The 20,954-nt window shown below is 40.5% G+C and overlaps 2 protein-coding genes and 1 pseudogene across 4 annotated transcripts in view; 1 reads left to right on the top strand and 2 right to left on the bottom strand.

The window, feature by feature from the left end:
- The window catches only part of Larp4 (La ribonucleoprotein 4), a 167,994-nt gene that overhangs the window by 71,535 nt on the left and 75,505 nt on the right, over nucleotides 1-20,954 (top strand). The gene's annotated exons all lie outside the window — the stretch shown is intronic.
- The window catches only part of Fam186a (family with sequence similarity 186 member A), an 81,655-nt gene that overhangs the window by 57,451 nt on the left and 3,250 nt on the right, over nucleotides 1-20,954 (bottom strand). The gene's annotated exons all lie outside the window — the stretch shown is intronic.
- Nucleotides 11,641-13,693, bottom strand: LOC104861992 (annotated as a pseudogene).

Below are 20,954 nucleotides of genomic sequence, written 5' to 3'. Positions count from 1 at the left end.
TGTTGTTATTCTTTACATCATCTAGAAGCTGTTGAATTAATTTTTCATGGTCCCTTGATATTTTTAAGAAATGTTTCTTTTCATGATCACTAACCACAATCCTGTCTTCTATGTCTGATATTCTCTCCTTAGATATCTCCTGGATATCTGTTTGAATCTGTTTCATGGATTCCATTTCTTTCTTTTGTTGGGCGTTCATGGTTTCTATCATTTTCCTAAGCTCCTCTATTTTTTTTATCTGAATCTGCCGTGGAGTCGCTAATCATGTCTTTTTGTTTTGTTTTGTTTTGTTTTTAGGGGTACCAGGGATCGAACTCGGGTCCTTGTACTTGAGCTAAATCCCCGGCCCTTGTTTTGCTTTTTGACACAGGGTGTCACTATGTAGTTGAGTCTGACCTGGAACTCACTATGAGTTTGAGACCCAGGCTGGTCTCAAACTCAGTGATCCTCCTGCCTCAGCCTCCCAAGTGTTGGGATTACAGGTGTGTGCCACCGTGCCCTGAACTAATCATGTCTTTTATTAAGGTCACTATCTTTGTAGTTATCTAAGAAACTACTTCTGATTTTTCTCTACGTCCTCATTCATCTGCTTTGTTACTTCTACTATTACTGCTTCAGAGTCCAGGTAAGTGGGTTTCAAATTGTTCTACCTCATTGCACCCTGAGTTTGCCTTTGATGAGCTGGAAGTGTGGGTTTGCATCTTGCTTAAGTGTCTTCTCATTTTCTTTTTCTTTTTTTAAAAATTTAATTCATGGATTGATGCTTGTAAATTATTTATGGCAAGTAGCTTTGTTGCTAGTATTTAGAACCCTCAGGAAATGATTACTTCTCAGAAACGTCTTCCAGGTATAGCTGGCTTTTAGGTTGTGAGTCTGTTGCAAGATCCCACCTCTTTAATTTATTGGGGATGAGAAACTGCTGCCTATTTGGCCCAGCCCCTGGTTCTTTGGCACTGGTCAATAGTGCTGTTTATGACTTTTAGGCAATCTCAGTCCTGACACAGCAGGAAGAATGACTGATTAGAACAACTATGTTACCTTGGTTAAAGTAGTATAATAGGCAATAATAATCAGCATCAAACACAGCCTAGAAAATGACAAACTGTGGTAAGTATTAATTTGCCACTTCTAACTGTATGAACTAGATTTTTTTAAAATTTATTTTTTGGTTTTTTTGAGACAGGGTCTCACTATGTAGTGGAGACTGACCTGGAACTCACTATGTAGCTCAGGCTGGTCTCAAACTCGCAGCGATCCTCCTCCCTCAGCCTCCCGAGTGCTGGGATTACAGGCGTGTGCCACCATGCCCAGCTGAACTAGATTTGTAGTTATACAAAAAAATCTAAAACAAATAAAATATTGTATACAATAAATATGCCCTCGGTATTTTCACCTTTGGGGTGAAAATTTAAAAAGGGTTATGGGGGAAAAATAGAAAAATAGAAGAAGAGAAAGATATTAAAAACAAGGCTAGGCCAGGCATGGTAGTGCATACCTGTAGTCCCAGCACTCAGGAGGCTGAGGCAGGAGGATTGCTGTGAGTTCAAGACCAGCATGGGCTACATAGTGAGTTCCAGGGCAGTCTCAACTACATAGTGAGACCCTGTCTCAAAAAACCAAAACAAACAAACAAAAACCAAGGCTAGAGGACAAAGGATATCTACACTGAGGGGTGGGGGTGGCGGCATGGGGAAAAATAAATATTAAAAAGACAAACAAACAAACAAACGAAAGATTACATAAACTTTAGGAAACTGGCGAAAAAGAGGAAAGAGGAGGAAATAAAAACAAGAACAGAACAAAACAACAACAAAAAAAACTAGAAACATTGTTCACACTTATATAAAAATAAGAACTAATAATCAAGAAGAAGAAAATAAGAAAAGCAATGTTCACTTCAAGATGTGTCTCTGCTGTCACTGGTAACAAGTTGGGCATACAAAGCCAGCCCCATGTTGATTATTCCCAACAAGTCAGTCGGTCAGTAGGTTTATGGCAGGGCAGTGGATATCCCAGCAAGTCTTCACCTTTAGTTCTAAAGCACAGGCTAGTTTCTGGCTGTGAGGCTGGAACCAGAGTTGTTCATCCTGAAACATTCCATGTGTCTCCTGCCAGCTTCAACGTGGCTTCCTGCTGGTTTGTCCTCTGCTCCTTGACCTTCTGCCAATTTGAACTCAGTTCTGCTTCACCCTGATGGAGCCAGCCCACAGCTGCTCTAAATTCTGAGCTCAGTAGGCCCTTCTCCAGCCAATCCCCTGCTCTTGGGGGACATTTGAACCCAAACAACTCACCAGCCACTGCAGTCTGCTGAAGCTACTGTTCATCCCACTGGTGCATTCCTCCACTGGGGCCTCTGGGGTCTCCAGTAGTCACCATGTATCTGCAGGTTCGAGCCACCCCTCCCATGCAATGAGTCAGAGCTCGGAAGGAAGCCCCACTTGCCACCTCCTTCTTCATTGAAGTCTCTCCTTGCTCTCCCCATGGACTTCAAGTCTCACTTCAGATCCTTGCTGGGTCCTAGGGACCCACTTCCCTCCTTTTTCTTTTCTTCAAGTTGCTATATTCCAGCATCTGGAGTTCAAGTCTCAGAGGCCGTTTTTCTGCTGTTCACCACTCTGCCATCTTCCCAACATTTCCCCCAGCCCTTTTTATTTTTATTTTTTATCTATTTATTTTGAGGCAGGGTCTTGCTAAGGTGAACAGAGTCTTGCTCAGCTGGCTTTTTTTGTTGTTGTTGTTACAGGGGATTGAACTCGGGTCTTGGCACTTGCAAGGCAGGCCTCGGAACCACCAAGCTAAATCCCCGGCCCATCAGCTGGCTTTAAATTTCAAACCTCCTGCCTCAGAGTCCTGAACAGCAGGGATTATGAGTATATGCCACAGTGCTTGACTAGCCGTTTCTTAAAAAGTTGAATAGACTCCAGTTATGGGGGTGCAAACCTGTAATCCCAACACTTGGGAGGCAAGAAAATTGCCGCAAGTTCAAGGCCAGCCTGGGCTAAATAGTGAGACCCTGCCTCAAAGAAACAAACTAGCAAAAAAGTTGAACATGTACTACTATACGGTGTGATCCATCCGTTCTTTTATTCAGTGTGTCCCTGCGCTAGTGACTTTTCTCATTGCTGAGACAGAATACCTGGCGCCCCAAGTCAGAGGGGGAAAGTTTTACTGGGTTTACAATTTGTAGAGGTTTCAGTCCATAATCAGCTGGCTCCAAGGCAGGGTGGCAGAGGAGCAGATAGTTTATGGAAGTGGAAGCAGCGAAAAGCAACTATGGGCCTTAACAGTGTCTCCCTGCCCTTTTTATCTCACCCGGACTATGTAGTGTGCGTGAGACTCACACCCTTAACCCCAGCACCTTGGGCCCAGCCCCACCACAGTCAATCGCACCCTAGACTTTGCCTCTGAAAAATCATGAGACTTTGAGGGAACATCTAAGCCATGACAGTCCCCAAGAGAAACGAGAGTATGTCTGCATGTAGATTTGTACGTCAACGTTCATGGCAGCTGGCCTGTAATCCCAGCGCTCGGGAGGCTGAGGCAGGAGGATCGCTGTGAGTTCAGACCAGCCTGGGCTACATAGTGAGTTCCAGGTCAGTCTGAACTACATAGTGAGACCCTGTCTCAAAAAACAAAAACAACAACAACAACAACAAAACACAACAATCAATGTTCACGGCAGCATTATTTGTAATAGCCCCAATCTGGACACAACCTAATGTTCATGAATGGCTGTATGAATGACTTGTAGGAATCCATACAACTGAATACAAGTCACAGGGGAAAAAGAATGAACTATTATTATACATAACTACCTAGATAATTTCAGAATAATTAGACTGAATGAAAGAAGCCAGATGAAAAGAAAGTAAATATTATACGATTCTAGTTATATTTTTTCTAGATAACGCAAAGTAGAGCAATGGTTGAGGATGGGAGTTGGTTAGAAGAAATTATGAAAAAAAACCCAGGCGTGGTGGACACACTGATTATGTTGCTTGTAGTGATGATTTTGTGGGGTATACATGTGTCAAAATTTACCAAGTCATGTAATTTTAATATCTATAGCTTATTGTGCATCAGTTATATCTCAAAGGAGTTAAAATGTGTAAAAATGTAAAAAATGTTTATTGTGTATCAATTATACCTCAATAGATTTTAAAATGATACTATGAGGTTCGGCCAAAGGTAGGGAGCAACTGGACATCTTATACATAGCTGGTAAGAGTGAAAAATAATAAATATACTTTAGGTAAGAGTTTGTTGGAGCCCTGCATTTGGGGCATGCCTGTAATCCCAGCACTCAGGAGGCTGAGGCAGGAGGATCGCTGTGGGTTCAAGACCAACCTGGACTATATAGTGAGTTCCAGGTCAGTCTCAACTACATAGTGAGACCCTGTCTCAAAAAAAAAAAAGAAAAAGTTTTTTGGTTTTTTACAAATGTATAGTTATCATATGACCTAGTAATATTGCAGCTATATGTATATTTTTTGTGGGAGGTACCAGGGATCAAACTCGGGACTTTGAGCTTGCAAGGCAGGCGGCAGACCCACTGTGCTAAATCCCCAGCCCTGAACTTAGGTATATATTAAAGAGAAATGAAAGCTTATGTTTATATACAAACTTCTAAGTGAATATTTTTAGTGATTTTATTCGTAATTGCTGCAAAATGGAAACAACCCAAATGTCCTTCAACCAGTGAATGAATCTTTTATGCTAAGTGGAAGATAACAGACTTCAAAAACCATATGGAATTCATTCTATTGAAATGGCATTCTGAAAAAAATGGAAAACTATAGGAATAGAAAACTGTCAGGGTGACAACTACAGGAAAGTAGACGAGAAACTGACTATAAAAGGGCTTATGAAAATGTTTCAGAGAGGGAAAACTTTTAAATATTGATTTTAGTGGGAGTGACATATCTATGTTCATGTCAAAACTAATGTAACTGTATACCAAAATGTGTGAATATTTTTGTATGTGAATTTTACTTTAATTTTAAAAAATTTTTAAAAAGTACAGGCAGTAAAATTTACATGTTCTACTGTAGTGGACTCAAACTACCATTCCTTGCTTTGATTCCAGGCTCCACTACTTAACACCTATGATCTTGAGGTAAATTATCCAATCTCCAGAAGTCCATTTCCTCATGTTTGAAATAGGATTACTAATAATACATATCCATATTAAATTATAATGAAGATTAAATAAGATAATAAACTACTTACACAGGTAATATGGTCAGTACTTTAAATGTTATCATGATCCAGGAAGGGAGTGAAAGGTTAATATAAGAAAATAAATACAGAAAGCACCCTAATCTGAGCATCTAATTTGGAGCAGGATGGAACCTAAAATGCAGATAATAATAAAATAATAACAAAATGAAATCCTAGCCGGGCGTGGTAGTGCACTCCTATAATCCCAGCACTCGGGAGGCTGAGGCAGGAGAATCGCTGTGAGTCCGAGACCAGCCTGGGCTACATAGTGAGTTCCAGGTCAGTCTCAACTACATAGTGAGACCCTGTCTCAAAAACCAAAAACAAACAAATAAACAAACAAAAAGACTTGAGTGTTGTGCCCACAAGCCAAGGGATGTGGTAGCCACCAGAAGGTGGAAGAAGCAAAGACTAAATTTTACCTGAGAGCTTCCAGAGGGATACAGCATGTATATAGATATAGATATATATCTTTCAACTTGGTGACAGATTTCAGACTTCTGACCTCCAGAATTGTGAGAGAATAAATTTTTATATTAAATGTTTTATACCACCAGGTTGAAGATATCTACAATAGGCAAGACAGACAGACAGACACACACACACACACACACACACACACACACACACCCCTCCCTAGACAGATTATATAGTCCTACATGCATTTGAACAATTCTCTCTTTTTTTTGTACTGGGGATCGAACCCAGGCCCTTGCACGTGCGAGGTAGGCGGCGGAACCACTGAGCCAAATCCCTGGCCCTGAACAATTCTCTATATACAGATATTCCTTGACTTAATATGGGGTTACATTCTTTCCTACCATGGATTACATTTTGATATGCCCATCATACATTGAAAATATTGTAATTTTTTTTCTGGTACCAGGGATTCTGACCTTGCACTTGCAAGGTGGGTGCAGTGCCACTGAGCTAAATCCCCAGCCTGAAAACATTGTAATTTTAAAATGCACTTAAATATAGTGTAATGACACAGACTATAATCCCAGAACTCTGGGAGGCTAAGGCAAGATCACAAGTTTGAATCAAGCCTGAGCAACTTATCGAGAACCAGTCTTACAAAACTGAAAAGGGGCCCAGGGCCTTAGCTCAGAGGTTCCACCACCTGCCTCGCAAGTGCAAGGTCCTGAGTTTGATCCCTCGAACCAAAAAAAACCAAAAAACAAGGGGGTTGGGATAGAGTTCATTTTATGAAGGCCCTGGGTTCAATCTCCAGTGCCAAACATACATATACACATACATTCATAATACACGTATGCAGCTAATGCACCCACCTTATCTAACATCATAGCTTGATGACACATTACACTGTAGGGCATAGTTGCTCCCTCTTGTGATCGTGTGTCTCATGTGAACCTGCAGCTCAGTCATTGCCCAGTGCTAGGAGAGAGTACTGTCCTGCGTACTGCAAGCCCAGAAAAAAATCAAATTTCGGAATTTAGAGTGTGCTTTTTACCAAATGCATAGAGCATTTGTACCAACATAAAATGAAAACATTGAAAGTCAAACTGTGGTAAGTCAAGAGAATGTCCGTGTGTGTGTGTGTGTGTGCCCTGTGACTTGATTTTTTTATCCCTCAACAATATTTTTGGTTCATCTTTGTAGAAGTGTATAGCTATAATCATTGTCTCCGGTTTGTGTTTTATTGCACAAATATGCTACAACATAGTAAATTGTATGGTTTATTTTTTTACTCCTACATTGGCTTGTTTTTGCCCTTAAAAAATTAGATTAATCTTCTTTAGCTGGACGTAGTGGTGCACACCTGTAATCCCAGCACTTAGGAGGCTAAGGCTGGAAGATCAAAGTGAGTTCAAGGCCAGCCTACCCTATTATATAGTGAGACCTTGTCTACAAACAAACAAACAAACAAACAGGGGTAAGGAGGGAAAGGTAATGAAGAATGGAGCTGTGTTATATACACATACCAACTCACCACAAGAAATGTAATCATTGTATAACACAAGCATGTACTGATAAAAGATTAAAAATAAATTTAAAAAATTTTAAAACAATATTCACCTTTGTTTTTGTTTTTGTTTGTTTGTTGAGGCAGGATAGTTCAGGCTGACCCTAAACTCACTATGTAGCCCAGGCTAGCCTCAAATTCACAGCGATCCTCCTGCTGAGTGTTGGCCTGGATGTGGTAACCTTTTGAAAATGCCTCCTGGAGCACCTCTGAGCAACCATGTTTCTAAAAGTGTACTTCTAATATAGCAGGCACCAGCTATATACTGAAGAATTGTGATGTGCCTAGTATGACTGAGGAAATAAATTTTACAATAAATCAAAATTTAAATACCAGAGCTGGGGATTTAGCTCAGTGGTGCCGCCACCTGCCTTGCAAGCACAAGGTCCTGAGTTCAATCCCTGGTACAAAAAATAAATAAATAAATAAAAATTTAAATACCTATACTTCCTGTATTCCCAGCACTCGGGAGGCTGAGGCAGGAGGATTGCTGTGACTTCAAGACCAGCCTGGGCTACATAGTAAGTTCCTGGTCAGTGTCAACTACATAGTGAGACCCTGTCTCAAAAAACAAACAAACAAACAAACAAACAAAAAATACCCTTGGTTCGTTTATTAAAACTTTTTAGTACATTTCGAAGTATAATGTGACCATGAGAATTCTTTTTCAACTGTAAATTTTGTAAACTATAAATAAAGGTCAAGTCTTTCTAATGAAAGTTTCATAGGTAACTTGAAATGTACTACTGTAATTTCAAAAAACACCCTGGATTTCAAATAGTATCATTTTGTTTGTTTTGAGACAGGATCTTGCTATGTATGTCAGGCTGGCCTTGAACTCACTCTGCCATTCAGGCTGGCCTCTAACTCATGATGATCCTCCTGCCTCAGCCTCCCAAGGGCTGGGACAATGGGCTCTTATATATGTCACTAATAATTTGTATGTTGATTAAATGTGGAAATGATGTTTGATATTTGGAGTAAATAAAGTAAATTATTGAAATTAATTTCACCTGTTTATTTTTACGTTTTATATTTGTAGTTTGTAGGGAACTTAAAGTTATATATAGCTAACATCTAATTTCTCCTCAATAGAGCTGTTAGGTTGTGTGACTACTATTGGAACAGTTGAATTGTCCAATTGTGCATTTTTTACTTCATCTAATAAAGCCAAAGCACTTTCCAAAGTCATCATAACAGTTTATATTTGCATGTATGAGTGTCCTTAGTGCTTCACATTCCTGCCAACACATGGTATTATTAGATGTTTAAAGCTTTTTTCAAAAAATGATGTATTTAAATGGTACATCACTTTGGATTTCACTTGAATTTTCGTGATAACCAATAAAATCTTATGAAATGCCTGTATCCTATTTTGTGTATCATATTTTGTGAAATGACTATTCTTTTATTTTTCTATTATTTTTCTTTGATTCATAGAAGTTCTTTATATATCCTATGTCTTAATCTGTTTTCTATTGCTGTAATTAAATACCTGAGGCTAGTCACTTTATAAAGAAAAGAGGTTTACTTAACTCACTGTTCTGGAGACTCAAAAGCATGGTACCAGCACCAGTTTGACTCAGGAAATTGGCTCCATGCAAGAGGGAAAGATCATATGGCAAGACAGGAAAGCCAGAGACACTCAAGGTCTGGGCCCTCTTTGTATAACAACCCACTTCCAGAGGAAATAACTTGGGTCTTTAGTTATAATCCCTTGCGAAGGTGCACTTTCCACAAGGCCCCACCTCCCAAAGGTTCAACTACCTTGAAATATTGCTACGCCAGTGACCAAGTTTTCAGCACAGAAAGCTTTAGGGGTTTAAGCCATATCTAAAGCAGGTCACTCTGCAAACTATTTTTTAAATTAATTAATTAATTTTCTTGGTATCTGCAAACTATTTTTAAATTTAATATATGATTGTAAATGTTTTCTTCAGTTTGTGGTTTTCTTCCTCCTCTCTGTATAGAATTTGACCAGTAGAAGTCCTCCTTTTCTTTTTTGCTTTTATTTACTTAGGGGGAGGGTAGCCCAGCCTGGCTTCAAACTCATGATCTTCCTCCCTCAGCTCCCTAATTTATATTATATAATGCCTAGGAAATTTCCGATTTCATCTAAGTTTTCAAATTTACTGCCCCAATTTGTACTTAGTAGTCTATTTTTTTTTTTTTTTGAGACAGGGTCTCTCCACATAGTTGAGACTGCCCTGGAACTCACTATGTAACCCAGGCTGGTCTCGAACTCACAGCGATCCTCCTGCCTCAGCCTCCCTAGTGCTGGGATTACAGGCATGCTCCACCACTCCTGGCCTACCTTTTTTTTTAAGGTACTGGTGATTGAACACAGGGCTTTCACACTGTGCTACATTCCCAACCTACTTTTTTTTAAATTTTCTTTTCTTTTTTGAGACAGAGTCTTATTTAAATTGCCTGGGCTGGGCTGGGCTGGGCTTGAGCTTGTGATCTTCCTGCTTCAGCCTCCCACAGACTTGGGTTTACAGGTGTCCTAGTTACTTTTCTTATTGCTGAAACAAAATCTCTAACACCCAATGTTAAAGAAGGAGAAATGGTTTATTTGGTTTAGTTTGTAGAGGTTTCAGTCCATAGTCAGCTGGCTCCAAGGTAGGTTGGCATGGCAGAGGGACGTCGCAGAGGAGAAACGGTTCATGGCAAAAGAAGGCAGGCAGAAGGCAGCAAGTCCAAGACAATTTAGCAACTTCTTTCTGCCCCTTTTATATTCTGTCTAGGCTACGGGGTTTAGGGCAGGTTCCAAACCTATCAGTGGACTGATTTAGTAATCATGCACACTTAATCCCAGCACCCTTAATCCTAGCATTGCACCGTGGATCAGTCACACACCCTAGATCCAGCCACCTCTCAAAAGGACCCACCTATGACCATGTGAGGCTTTGGGAACATCTAGACACAAGCCGTGAAGACAGGCATATACACCATGCCTGGCTAATATTTAATGTTTTCTTTTTGGGTTTTTTTTTTTTTTTTGTTTGTTTTTGGTACCGAGGATCAAACTCAGGCCCTTGCACTTGCAAGGCAGGTGCTGGAACCACTGAGCTAAATCTCCAGCCCTATTTAATGTTTTCTTAATAGTTTTTTCAATCTCTGGGGCATCTGTTGTTATAGTATCTTTTCCACCTCTCAAAGTGTTTGTGTTGTCTTTTCTTTCCTCCATTGACTATTGCAAAATTGTTCGATTTTATTAAATTTTTCCAGAGAATTATCTTTTGGCTTTCCTAAAGCTTTTCATTGTGCTTTTGTATTTTATTTCATTAATTTGTTCTGTGTAAGAAGAAGAAATTTAGCTGGGAGTGGCAGCGCAGGCCTGTAATCCCAGCACTCAGGAGGCTGAGGCTGGAAGATCGAAGTGAGTTTAAGGCCAGCCTGGGCTACATGGCGAGTTCGAGGGTGACCTGAACTGCACCACAAGACTCTGTCTCAAAAATAAAAAAGAGACAAAAATTTAAAGTTGTCCCTTATTTATTTATTTATTTTTTAGAGATGGTCTGTGTATTTCAGGCTGGTCTTGAACTCACTATGTAGCCTGGGTTGGCCTTGAACTCATAGTGATCCTTCTACCTCAGCCTCCCTAGGGCTGGGATTACAGGCACCCACTACCATACCTGGTCAAGTGGTCCATTTTTCAAGAGTTAAACTCTGGGGCCAGGGATTTAGCTCAGTGGTTCCACTGCCTGCTTTGCAAGCACAAGCACAAGGTCCCAAGTTCAATCCTCGGTACAAAAAAAAAAAAAAAAAAAAGAGTTAAACTCTGAGTGAAAAATGACTGTCAGTTTTCTTGGAGAGTCTCTGGGCAAGTGGAACATTGAGAGAAAAAAAAAATGAGTAAGAGAAAAAGTAATGAGTAATAATGAATACAGTAATTAATCGCAATGTGACCCAAGATTGCCAGAAATGTCTGCTTCTCAGAAAGTACCAAAATAAAACATGAAAAGTGCTATAAAGAAATCCAAACTCAAATCGGAAGGGAGACAGGGAACTCCTAGGCATTGCTTGGGAAGATTGTGTCTCCCATAGTTCTCAGACCATGAAAAGAATGGAGGAAGGGACCTGCTCGGTAGGGTTACAAACTGTTTGCTGAGATGGCCCTGTTTGTGCCTGCCCGTCAGACCCCAGGCTTGCAAGACCGGTGCATTAAAGCCTGGCTTTTGCTGTTGGTCCTGCCTCTGGAGTCCATGGACCGGGGAGTTGTCCGGCCGAGTGAACCGCTTTCTCACAGCTCGAAATTTTTTATCATACCTTTCATTTTATATTATGTGGGTTTAATTTGTTGTTTGCTGCCCAATTTCTAAATTATACTTATTATACTTTAGCTTATAATTATTTTAACATTTTATAGTCTTTGAGCACATGAAACTGTACTAAATATATTTCTCTATGAGCTTTTTGTGAATTTCAAATCACGGTGCATCATTTACAAATCTTTTGACTTTCTTCTGATCATCTGCACCTTCTGCACAGTTCTTGAAGACAACATCATCATCCCACCGTCTTGTTTGGTACTGGGGATCAAACTCTCGGGACCTTGCTCTTGCCAGGCAGGCAGCAGCACAACTGAGCTAAATCCCCTGCCTCCATCCCACCTTTAGTTTGGAAGTTGTTGGGGCTGGGACAGGCCCGTGAGATTAAGGAGAAAGTTTCCACTCAGAATATTTTCCACAGGAGGCCTGGGGATTTAGCTCACTGGTTTTGCTGCCTTCCTCGTAGATGCAAGGACCCGAGTTTGATCCCCAGTACCTCCCCACCCCCCAAAGAGAATGTTTTGCACATGAATCCTTTCTTCTTCAGCTTTTTGTTCTCTCTCTCTCTGTTTTTTGGGGTTTTTTTGTTTGTGTTTTTGTTTTTTTTAGCTTTTTATTCTTGTTCCTTCCAGGTCTGCTGTTCAGCTCTTGCGTGTGTGTGTGTGTGTGTGTGTGTGTGTGTGTGTGTGTGTGTGTGTTGTTTGGGGGTTCTTTTGTTTTGTTTTTGAGAGAAGTTCTCCTTCTGTAGCTCAGGCTGACTTCCAACTTCATTCAATCCTCCTGCCTCAGCCTCCTGAGTGCTGGGATTACAGGTGTGCACCATCACGCCTGGTTTCTTTAGCTCTTTCTTTTTAAATTTTTTTCCAGTTCTGCAAGAAGTGCTGCAGTATTATCATCATCAGTCTCCTCTTCAAAATCTTCATCTTCCTCATCTGTTAGAGAATCATCTGCATCAAGGTTGGCAGCAGGAATCTGGTTTGACCCAGGCTTCTCTGACACCAAGAGGAGGTCCTGTGATCTCAGGGTGAACAATCTTTACTTTTTTTTCTCTTGCAGCAGCTCTCTCTCTCTCTCTCCCACTTCTCTCCTAAAGGCATGGCTATGAACCTCTTCAGGGACACCTTACATAGTTTGTCTATATTTTATCTTTGCATGAAAGGGAAGGTCTCTGCTCAAATACTGCTTTTTTGGTGGTCTGGTTTGGTTTGGTTTTTGTTTTTGAGATAGATTCTCCCTATGTAGTTCAGTCTGACCTTGAATTCAATGTGTAGCCCAGGCTGGCCTTGAATTTACAGCAATTTCATGCCCAGCCTTGAATACTGCTTTGACATTTGGCTCAAATAACCTTTTCCTTTTCTACCTCTTGTAGATTTAGTGCAGGTAGCACACTTGGGGCTGCAGGGCCACTGCCCCTCCACTCACCTGAGGTGGAGCGGTAAGACAGGACCAATCCCTCCTTCCCTGTCCTAAGAGGAGAAGAAATAAGGATAACAGAGGGCCAGGGATTTAGCTCAGCAGAACAGCGCCTGCCTTGCAAGCACAAGGTCCCAAGTTTGATGCCCATTTCCTAAATAAACACATAAAATAAAGAATAACAGAGACACAGGAAATTTCTAAAGCTCCAGGCCAGACCATATGCATGTTACTTATACAGGAGCTTGACTTACAGTAACCTTTTCCCCACTCGAAATCTGTTGAAGTTCACACAGAGCGACTGCATGTGATTAGAGCAGTGAACTGTGGGGCTGGGAATTTAGCTCAGTGGTTCCACTGCCTACTTCGCAAGCGCAAATTCCCAAGTTCGATCCCCAGTACTAAAACAAAAGCAGTGAACTGTGGGACCGGCACACACATTGAACAGTCTTGAGATGGCTCAGCACCTGTCAGGTATAACCAAGAAAGACTCAGTGAGAGATATCCTCCATGGAGCACTGTGTTTTAAGTCTGGAAACCTGAGCTATGTTCCCCCTACTCTGCCCACCATCCCAGCATCACCTCTTTCCCCTTTTGGTATCTGCTGGCGTAAACCTGCTCCCTCTGAGCACACCTTCCCTGTTAACTTCAGAGAGTGGAGCCGCTTTTCCTTTTGCCGTGGGTATCTATCTCCAGCACTTGGAGCTCTTTGCTCAAGGTACACAAGAACCTGAAATCTGTCTCTCAGGACCTGTTACACGACATCAGGTTCAAAAGTTGGCCTGGCTGCTGATGTCATTTTCTTTATGTTTGGCTCAAGTCCCGAGCAGCAGCCTCCAAAGGTCAGACAAACACCACTGTGACTCCTGGCTCCCAGAATCCTCTGTCTAACTTATTATACATTTTAAATCTTCTTTTCTAACATATGGTATAAATTTCCCTGTAAGTACAGCTTTAGTTACATCCCACATACATTTGTATGCATTTGTTATTATTCTATTTGGGAGTGTTTGTTTGTTTGTTTTGTTTTTGAGACAGGGTCTCACTACATAGTTCAGTGAGGCCTTGAACTCACCATGTAGCCCAGGCTGGCCTCTAACTCACTGCCTCAGTCTTATGAGTGCTGGGATTATAGGCGTGCACCACCGCCCGTACGTTATTATTCTAAGGATGTTCTCATTTCTACTATGATTTCTTTTACCTATGAATTATTTTTTTAGTTCTTCTCTTATATTTTTATTTTTTTGAAGCTATTTTTTGGTTACTAATTTCTAGTTAGGCCGGGTGTGGTGGTGCACACCTGTAATCCCAGCACCTGGGAGGCTGAGGCAGGAGGATCTCTGTGAGTTCAAGACCAACCTGGGCTACACAGTGAGTTCCAGGTCAGTCTCAACTACATAGTAAAACCCTGTCTCAAAAAAACCAAAAACAAACAAACAAACAAACAAATTTCTAGTTAGATTGCATTGTGGTTTGTATGCTATCGATTCATCGAAAATTTCAAGCCTTGTTTATAACTTAGAATGTGGGCAATTTTGGAAAGTGTTTCACCTACACTTTTCGGAATGTGTAGAGAATATGTGTTTTCCAATTTCCTGTATATCCATTAGGTGACCCTTACTTTTTGTATTGTTCAAACTTTTCACAACCAGAAGTGGTAGCACACACCTATGATCCTAGCACATGGGAGACTAAGACAGGAAGATAACTGGGAGTTACAGACATGCCTAAATTACATAATAAATGTAAAGCCGTCCTGAACTACACAGCAAGGCACTGTCTCAAAAAACAAAAACACACACACAAACAAAATACCACTTTTATAGCTATAATGTAGTCTTGTTGGCTCACCTATCAATGATATCATAATACATTCTTTGCAGTTTATCCTTATACTTCTGATATTTTTTCTTCATATATTTTCACTCTTTGCTGTTGAGGCACAGCAGTGCTTACAGAGTTCAGAATTATCGTGTATATAAATTGAATCTTCAAGTGAGTTCCATCAGTCTCAACTACATAGTAAAACCCTGTCTCAAAAAAACCAAAAACAAACAAACAAACAAACAAATTTCTAGTTAGATTGCATTGTGGTTTGTATGCTATCGATTCATCGAAAATTTCAAGCCTTGTTTATAACTTAGAATGTGGGCAATTTTGGAAAGTGTTTCACCTACACTTTTCGGAATGTGTAGAGAATATGTGTTTTCCAATTTCCTGTATATCCATTAGGTGACCCTTACTTTTTGTATTGTTCAAACTTTTCACAACCAGAAGTGGTAGCACACACCTATGATCCTAGCACATGGGAGACTAAGACAGGAAGATAACTGGGAGTTACAGACATGCCTAAATTACATAATAAATGTAAAGCCGTCCTGAACTACACAGCAAGGCACTGTCTCAAAAAACAAAAACACACACACAAACAAAATACCACTTTTATAGCTATAATGTAGTCTTGTTGGCTCACCTATCAATGATATCATAATACATTCTTTGCAGTTTATCCTTATACTTCTGATATTTTTTCTTCATATATTTTCACTCTTTGCTGTTGAGGCACAGCAGTGCTTACAGAGTTCAGAATTATCGTGTATATAAATTGAATCTTCATCGTAGCACTACTCTTTGACTTAAAGTCTATTTTGTCTGATGCTAAATCAAGTAAGCAGCTTTCATTTGGTTAGTATTTATCTGATATACTGGTCTTCCATCATTTTACTCTGTCTTTCAATTTTGCAGTCTCTTCTGTTTAGGTTACTGAGTTTTATCAGTCCATTCCAACTATCTTTGTATTGAATTTTCATTATTTTTACATAGATATTGAAAACATCAATCAGAGTGTACCCAGAAAAGCAGAGAGAATGTTTGGTGTGTGAAAACTTTAATGCAGAAAATAGTTTACAAAGGTTATAGAAGAACCGAGAAGCCAATCAGGAAATGAAAGTGAAGAATCAAAGATCAACAGGACTAGGAAGCCACTTCCATCCCTAGGTGCCAAGAAGGGAAAGATGGGGGAGAATGTTACTGGAGCTCCAGGGCTTGTGTATAATACTCTTATCATAAGCTGTGAGAAAAGACAAGCTGATAAAATAGAGAGCAGACCGAAGGGAGGTGTTAGCAAAGGCGTCAGAGAGTGAACTGGAGAAACCACAAGAAAAATCAAGTTAGGTGTGGTGGTACGTGCCTGTAATTCAAGGTACTGCGAATGCTGAAGCAGGCGAACAACAAGTTTAGGGCCAGCCTGGTCCTTTTAGCAAGTTCTTGAGTCAAAATAAATAAATAAATAAGAAAATATAAAGGGTTAGAGACGTAGCTCAACACTCCTTGGTTTCAACTGTCAGTACTGAGAAGAAGAGGAGGAAAAAAGAAAAAGGAAGACAAGAAGAGAGGAGAGGAGAAGAGGTCAAATTCATTCTAAGACTGAAAACCCTAAAGTAATTGAGCTTACCAGGCCATGAGTATCACAGAAATCATGCAGGGTAGGACACGCCTGTAATCCCAGCACTCCAGGAGGCTGAGGCAAATTCAAGCCCAGCCTGGGCAATTTAGTAATTTAACAAGACTCTGTCTCGAATAAAAAATAAAAAGGACTGAGTGCGTAGTTCCGTGAGAGGGCTTGCTTATTAGGGCTTTAGTTACGTTCTCATCAGCGAGACAAAATACTACAACTGGAAGGAAGGAAAGGCTTATTTTGGCCCACAGTTTGTAGAGGTTTAAATCTATACGAGGCTGGCTCCAAGGCAGAGCAGCACGGCAGAGGAGAAACAGCACATGGTATGGCAGGCAGGAAGCAGAGAAGAGTGGGAAGAGACGGACCCTTGCAGCACACACCTCCAGTGACCACCTCCTGTGACAGGCCTCGCCTCCCAGCATCACACTTCATTATAAACTCATCAGAGGACGAGCCACTGACGAATCCCATGCTCCCGTGACGCAGTCACCTCCCAAACTGACATAAACCATAACACCTACATAGGATGTGTGAGCCCTGGACGTGACTTCCGTTAACACACAAATGCGGGTGAACACACACACACACACACACACACACACACTCTTCATGGAAGAGATTTCAAAGTTCCAAAGTCCTGAAAGGCCAACTGCTATAAAGAGTCACCTCAGGGTTCTAAAGAGATAGGTGATTTTTCCAGAGATAAAATTTAAAGAGAAATACGCAAAACTCTAGGACAGGATTCTCTTTGAAAGAGAATTCTCTTCCAATTCTGGAAGAGGAAAAAAAAGCTGTTAGGAGGGAAGAAATACCCTTTAACTATTGGGTAGTGAGTGACAGGAAAGGAAAAAAGGAACTATACATGAGTCAAATTAAATTTGAGAGAAAGAGAGAAGAGAAACGCCGTATCAGAGAACTTATATCCCCTTATCACTAATGCAAACAAATAAATAAAAGAAAATCCTCTGAAAGACCTGGATTTTGCTTGATTGAAAGAAAGAAAATCACAGTTGAACTAGAAATCTTTTAAAACATTCTAATATCTTAAAAGAAAATACATAAAGAACTATTTCAGGAAATAAATTTACATACAAATCAAATGATAAAAATTATTTCTCCCCAAATAATCAAGAAGCAGAGGGCTGGGGATTTAGCTCAGTGGTGCCGCTGCCTGCCTTGCAAGCACAAGGACCCGAGTTCGATCCTGGTACAAAAAAGAATAAAGAGCAGAAAAAAAATTTAAATCTACATTACAAATCAAATGAACTATGTACAAACAAGGATTTAAAGATATGAAGCTGGGTATGGTAGTGCTGTCTGTAATCCCAGTACTCAGGAGGCTAAAACAGGAGATTCACCCTGAGTTCCAGGCCATCCTGGGCTATATAGTAAGACTTGTCTCAAAAAAGGGCTGAGGATTTGGCTCAGTGGTTCCGCCTCCTGCCTTGCAGGCCCAAGGGCCCAAGTTCAATCCCCAGTACCCCCAAAAATACAATAAAATAAATAAAATAAATCAACAAATGTAATTCAAAAATAGGCAAAAATAAACAGGCATGATGTACGCACCTGAAATCCCAGTCCTTGGAGACCAAGGCAGGAGGACCTTGACATAGTCAGATTCTTTCCCCAAAAAAACAAAACAAAAAGGCAAAGGACTTGAACAGACATTTCTCCAAAGAAGATATACACATGAGCAATAAATAAATGAAAAGGTGCTTAGCATTATAAATCATTAGGGAAATGCAAATTAAAAAAAGCGCAATGAGATATCATTCTGTAGCCATTAGGATACTTATTATATATGATTTTATTTATTCAGTTGTTTATTTAATTTGATTGTATGAAACAGGGTCTCGCTCTGTACTTCAGGCCGGCCTTGAACTCATAGCTACCCTTCTTTCTCAGCCTCCCAAGTGCTGGGGTTACAGGAGAGCTAGATACGATTTTAAAGAAACATAAAATAATGAATATTATGAGAATAGGAAAACTGGAATTTTTATATTCTCCTGATGAGAATGCAAAATTGTACGGCCGCTACAGGGAACAGAATGTCAGCAGCATAGTGTTTAATATTTCCTTAAAATACTGCACAGAACGTCCAGCCATTCCAGAATGGCTGTTCTGTGTTTACCTAACTTGAAGGTAGGAACTTGATGGGTATTTCTATGCCCATGTTTGCAGCAGCATTACTCACAGTAGCCAAAAACTGGAAGCAACCCAAGTGCCCACGAGTGGATGAAAGAGTAAACAAAATCTGCTGCAATGGAATACTACTCAGCCTTAAAAGAGCTGACATTCTGCAACTCAGACGAACCTTGAAAACATGTAACACAAAGCAATCCCGAAAGGACAAATACTTCATCATTCTACTTGTATGAAGCGTCTAGACTATGAAAGTTTGTAGAGTTAGAAAGTAAATCCTAATTGTCAAGGGTGAGGAGGAGTAAATGGGGAGTTACTATTTTTTGTTGTTGTTGTTGTTGTTTTGAGACAGGGTCTCACTATGTAGTTGAGACTGACCTGGAACTCACTGTGTAGCCCAGGCTGGTCTCAACTCACTGCGATCCTCCTGCCTCGGCCTCCAGAGTGCTGGGACCACAGGCGTGTGCCACCACGCCCGGCGGGAGTTACTATTTTGGGTTTTGTGTTGCTTTGGTTTGTTTGAATCAGGGTATCCTCACAAAGCCCAGTCTGGTCACACAATCTTGTGATCCTGCTGTTTCTGCCTGCCAAATACTGAGATTATAGGTGTGCTCCAACCACACCTTGCTGGACGTCATGGGTTTATTTTTCTTGAGGGGGGTTGTTGAGGCAGGGTCTCTACTATGTAGTTGAGACTGACCTGGAACTCACCATGTAGCCCAGGCTGGTCTTGAACTCACAGTGATCCTCCTGCCTCAGCCTCCACAGTGCCAGGATTACAGGCGTGCGCCACCACGCCTGGCATTTACTTCATTTCTTTAACACTGTCACTGCTTAAGAATTATTGCTCCCTTGAACTTTTTCATTTTGTAGCCATTATGCAAGCATATAGGAAGCAATTAAATACTTATAGTGTATGAAATATATCTGATCTTGTGCATATACTATGATAGAACAACTTTGGTTTTCTTGTTTTGGTTTTTTGAGACAGGGTCTCACTATGTAGTTGAGTCTGACCTGGAACTCACTATGTAGCCCAGGCTGGTCTCGAACTCCCAGCATCCTCCTGCCTCAACCTCCTGAGTGCTGGAGTTACAGGCGTGCACCACCATGCCTGGTTTGGAAGTTATGGTTTAATGGGTGCAGATTTAGTATGAAAAAACGGGAAAGTTTCTAGAGGTGAATAGTGGTGATAATTACACCACTTTGTACCAGTCCCGACCTAGGAACATTTGAGTTGTGAACTTTCACAGATATGAACAGACCTCAACTTACAAACATTTGTAGATGGGAACAAATCTCAGAAGTAGCTCGTGTGTCTGCCTGATGTTTTCATGGTTGCGCTGCTGTGTGCTTATGCACACTGTGAGCAGTGCTCAATCTGAGCCCAGGTGGTCTGGAAGCAAGAGGAAAAGCAGTGGAGATGTGGAGGGGACAGCTAGAAAGCACAAAGCAAAATACGTTGTCTATTTGTGTCAAAGGTGTGCAAGACTTCCTTTGCCAGACTTAAGAATGTTCTCCCAGATCGGAGCTTGTTCGTTAAGTCGGGGACTTCCTGTAATTAATTTTTAAAATGTGAAGGTGAGGTAACTACAGAAGAATGAATTTTCTTATTAGGCTAAACTCTAGATGAACCTTCATGAGATTATTCTACATAAAATAATCGAGACCCAAAAAACACTTTTTCCAATGCGGTCCTGAGAATTGAACCCAGGGACTGGGCCTTGGTAGGCAAGTACTGTACATCCCCAGCTCGGAAAGCAAATACGGTTCCGTTTACATGAGGTACCTGGGACAGTCAAGTTCATAGAAATCGTACAATAAACATTACTAGAGGCTGGGAAAGAGGAAGAGGGAGTCATTGTTTAATGAATATAACATTTGGGATGATGAAAAAGTTCCAAAAACTCCCTAAATAACTAGAGAAACATGCATAGTAGTGATGAATATGCAACCATGGTAAATGAACTTAACTCTACTGAATTAGATGGCTAAAAAGGTCGATTTATGTTATATATATATTGTATTACAGTAACAAATTAAAAACTGAATCATTGCCTGTTTAAAACAAAAACAATTAGAAGATAATAAATGTTGAGTTTATAACATGAAGAAGTATGCAAATGCCACAAAGGCAGAGGTAAAAAATGTAGAAAATTGCGGTAAGATTCATATACTGTACATGAACTGTATAATACTACGTGGAGGTAGTGATATATATAATATATAATATATAATATATAATACACATTACAAAATAAAACCTAAAACAAGCTAGCCTCAGTGGCATGTCTCTAATCTCAACCACTCAAGATGCTGAGGCAGGAGGATTGCAAGTTTGAGTCTCACCTAGGCAATTTAGCAAGGTTTTGTCAAAATATAAAGGAATTCTGCCTGGGCATGGTGGCATAGGTCTGTAATTCCCAAACTATGTGAGTCTCTCTCTCTCTCTCTCTCTCTC

Source organism: Fukomys damarensis, unplaced genomic scaffold (assembly GCF_012274545.1).
Source record: "Fukomys damarensis isolate Sample0158 unplaced genomic scaffold, DMR_v1.0_HiC HiC_scaffold_15, whole genome shotgun sequence".
Taxonomy (NCBI): Eukaryota; Metazoa; Chordata; class Mammalia; order Rodentia; family Bathyergidae; genus Fukomys; species Fukomys damarensis.
Note: the sequence above shows the minus strand (reverse complement) of the source record. Positions and strands in the feature narration are given on the sequence as shown.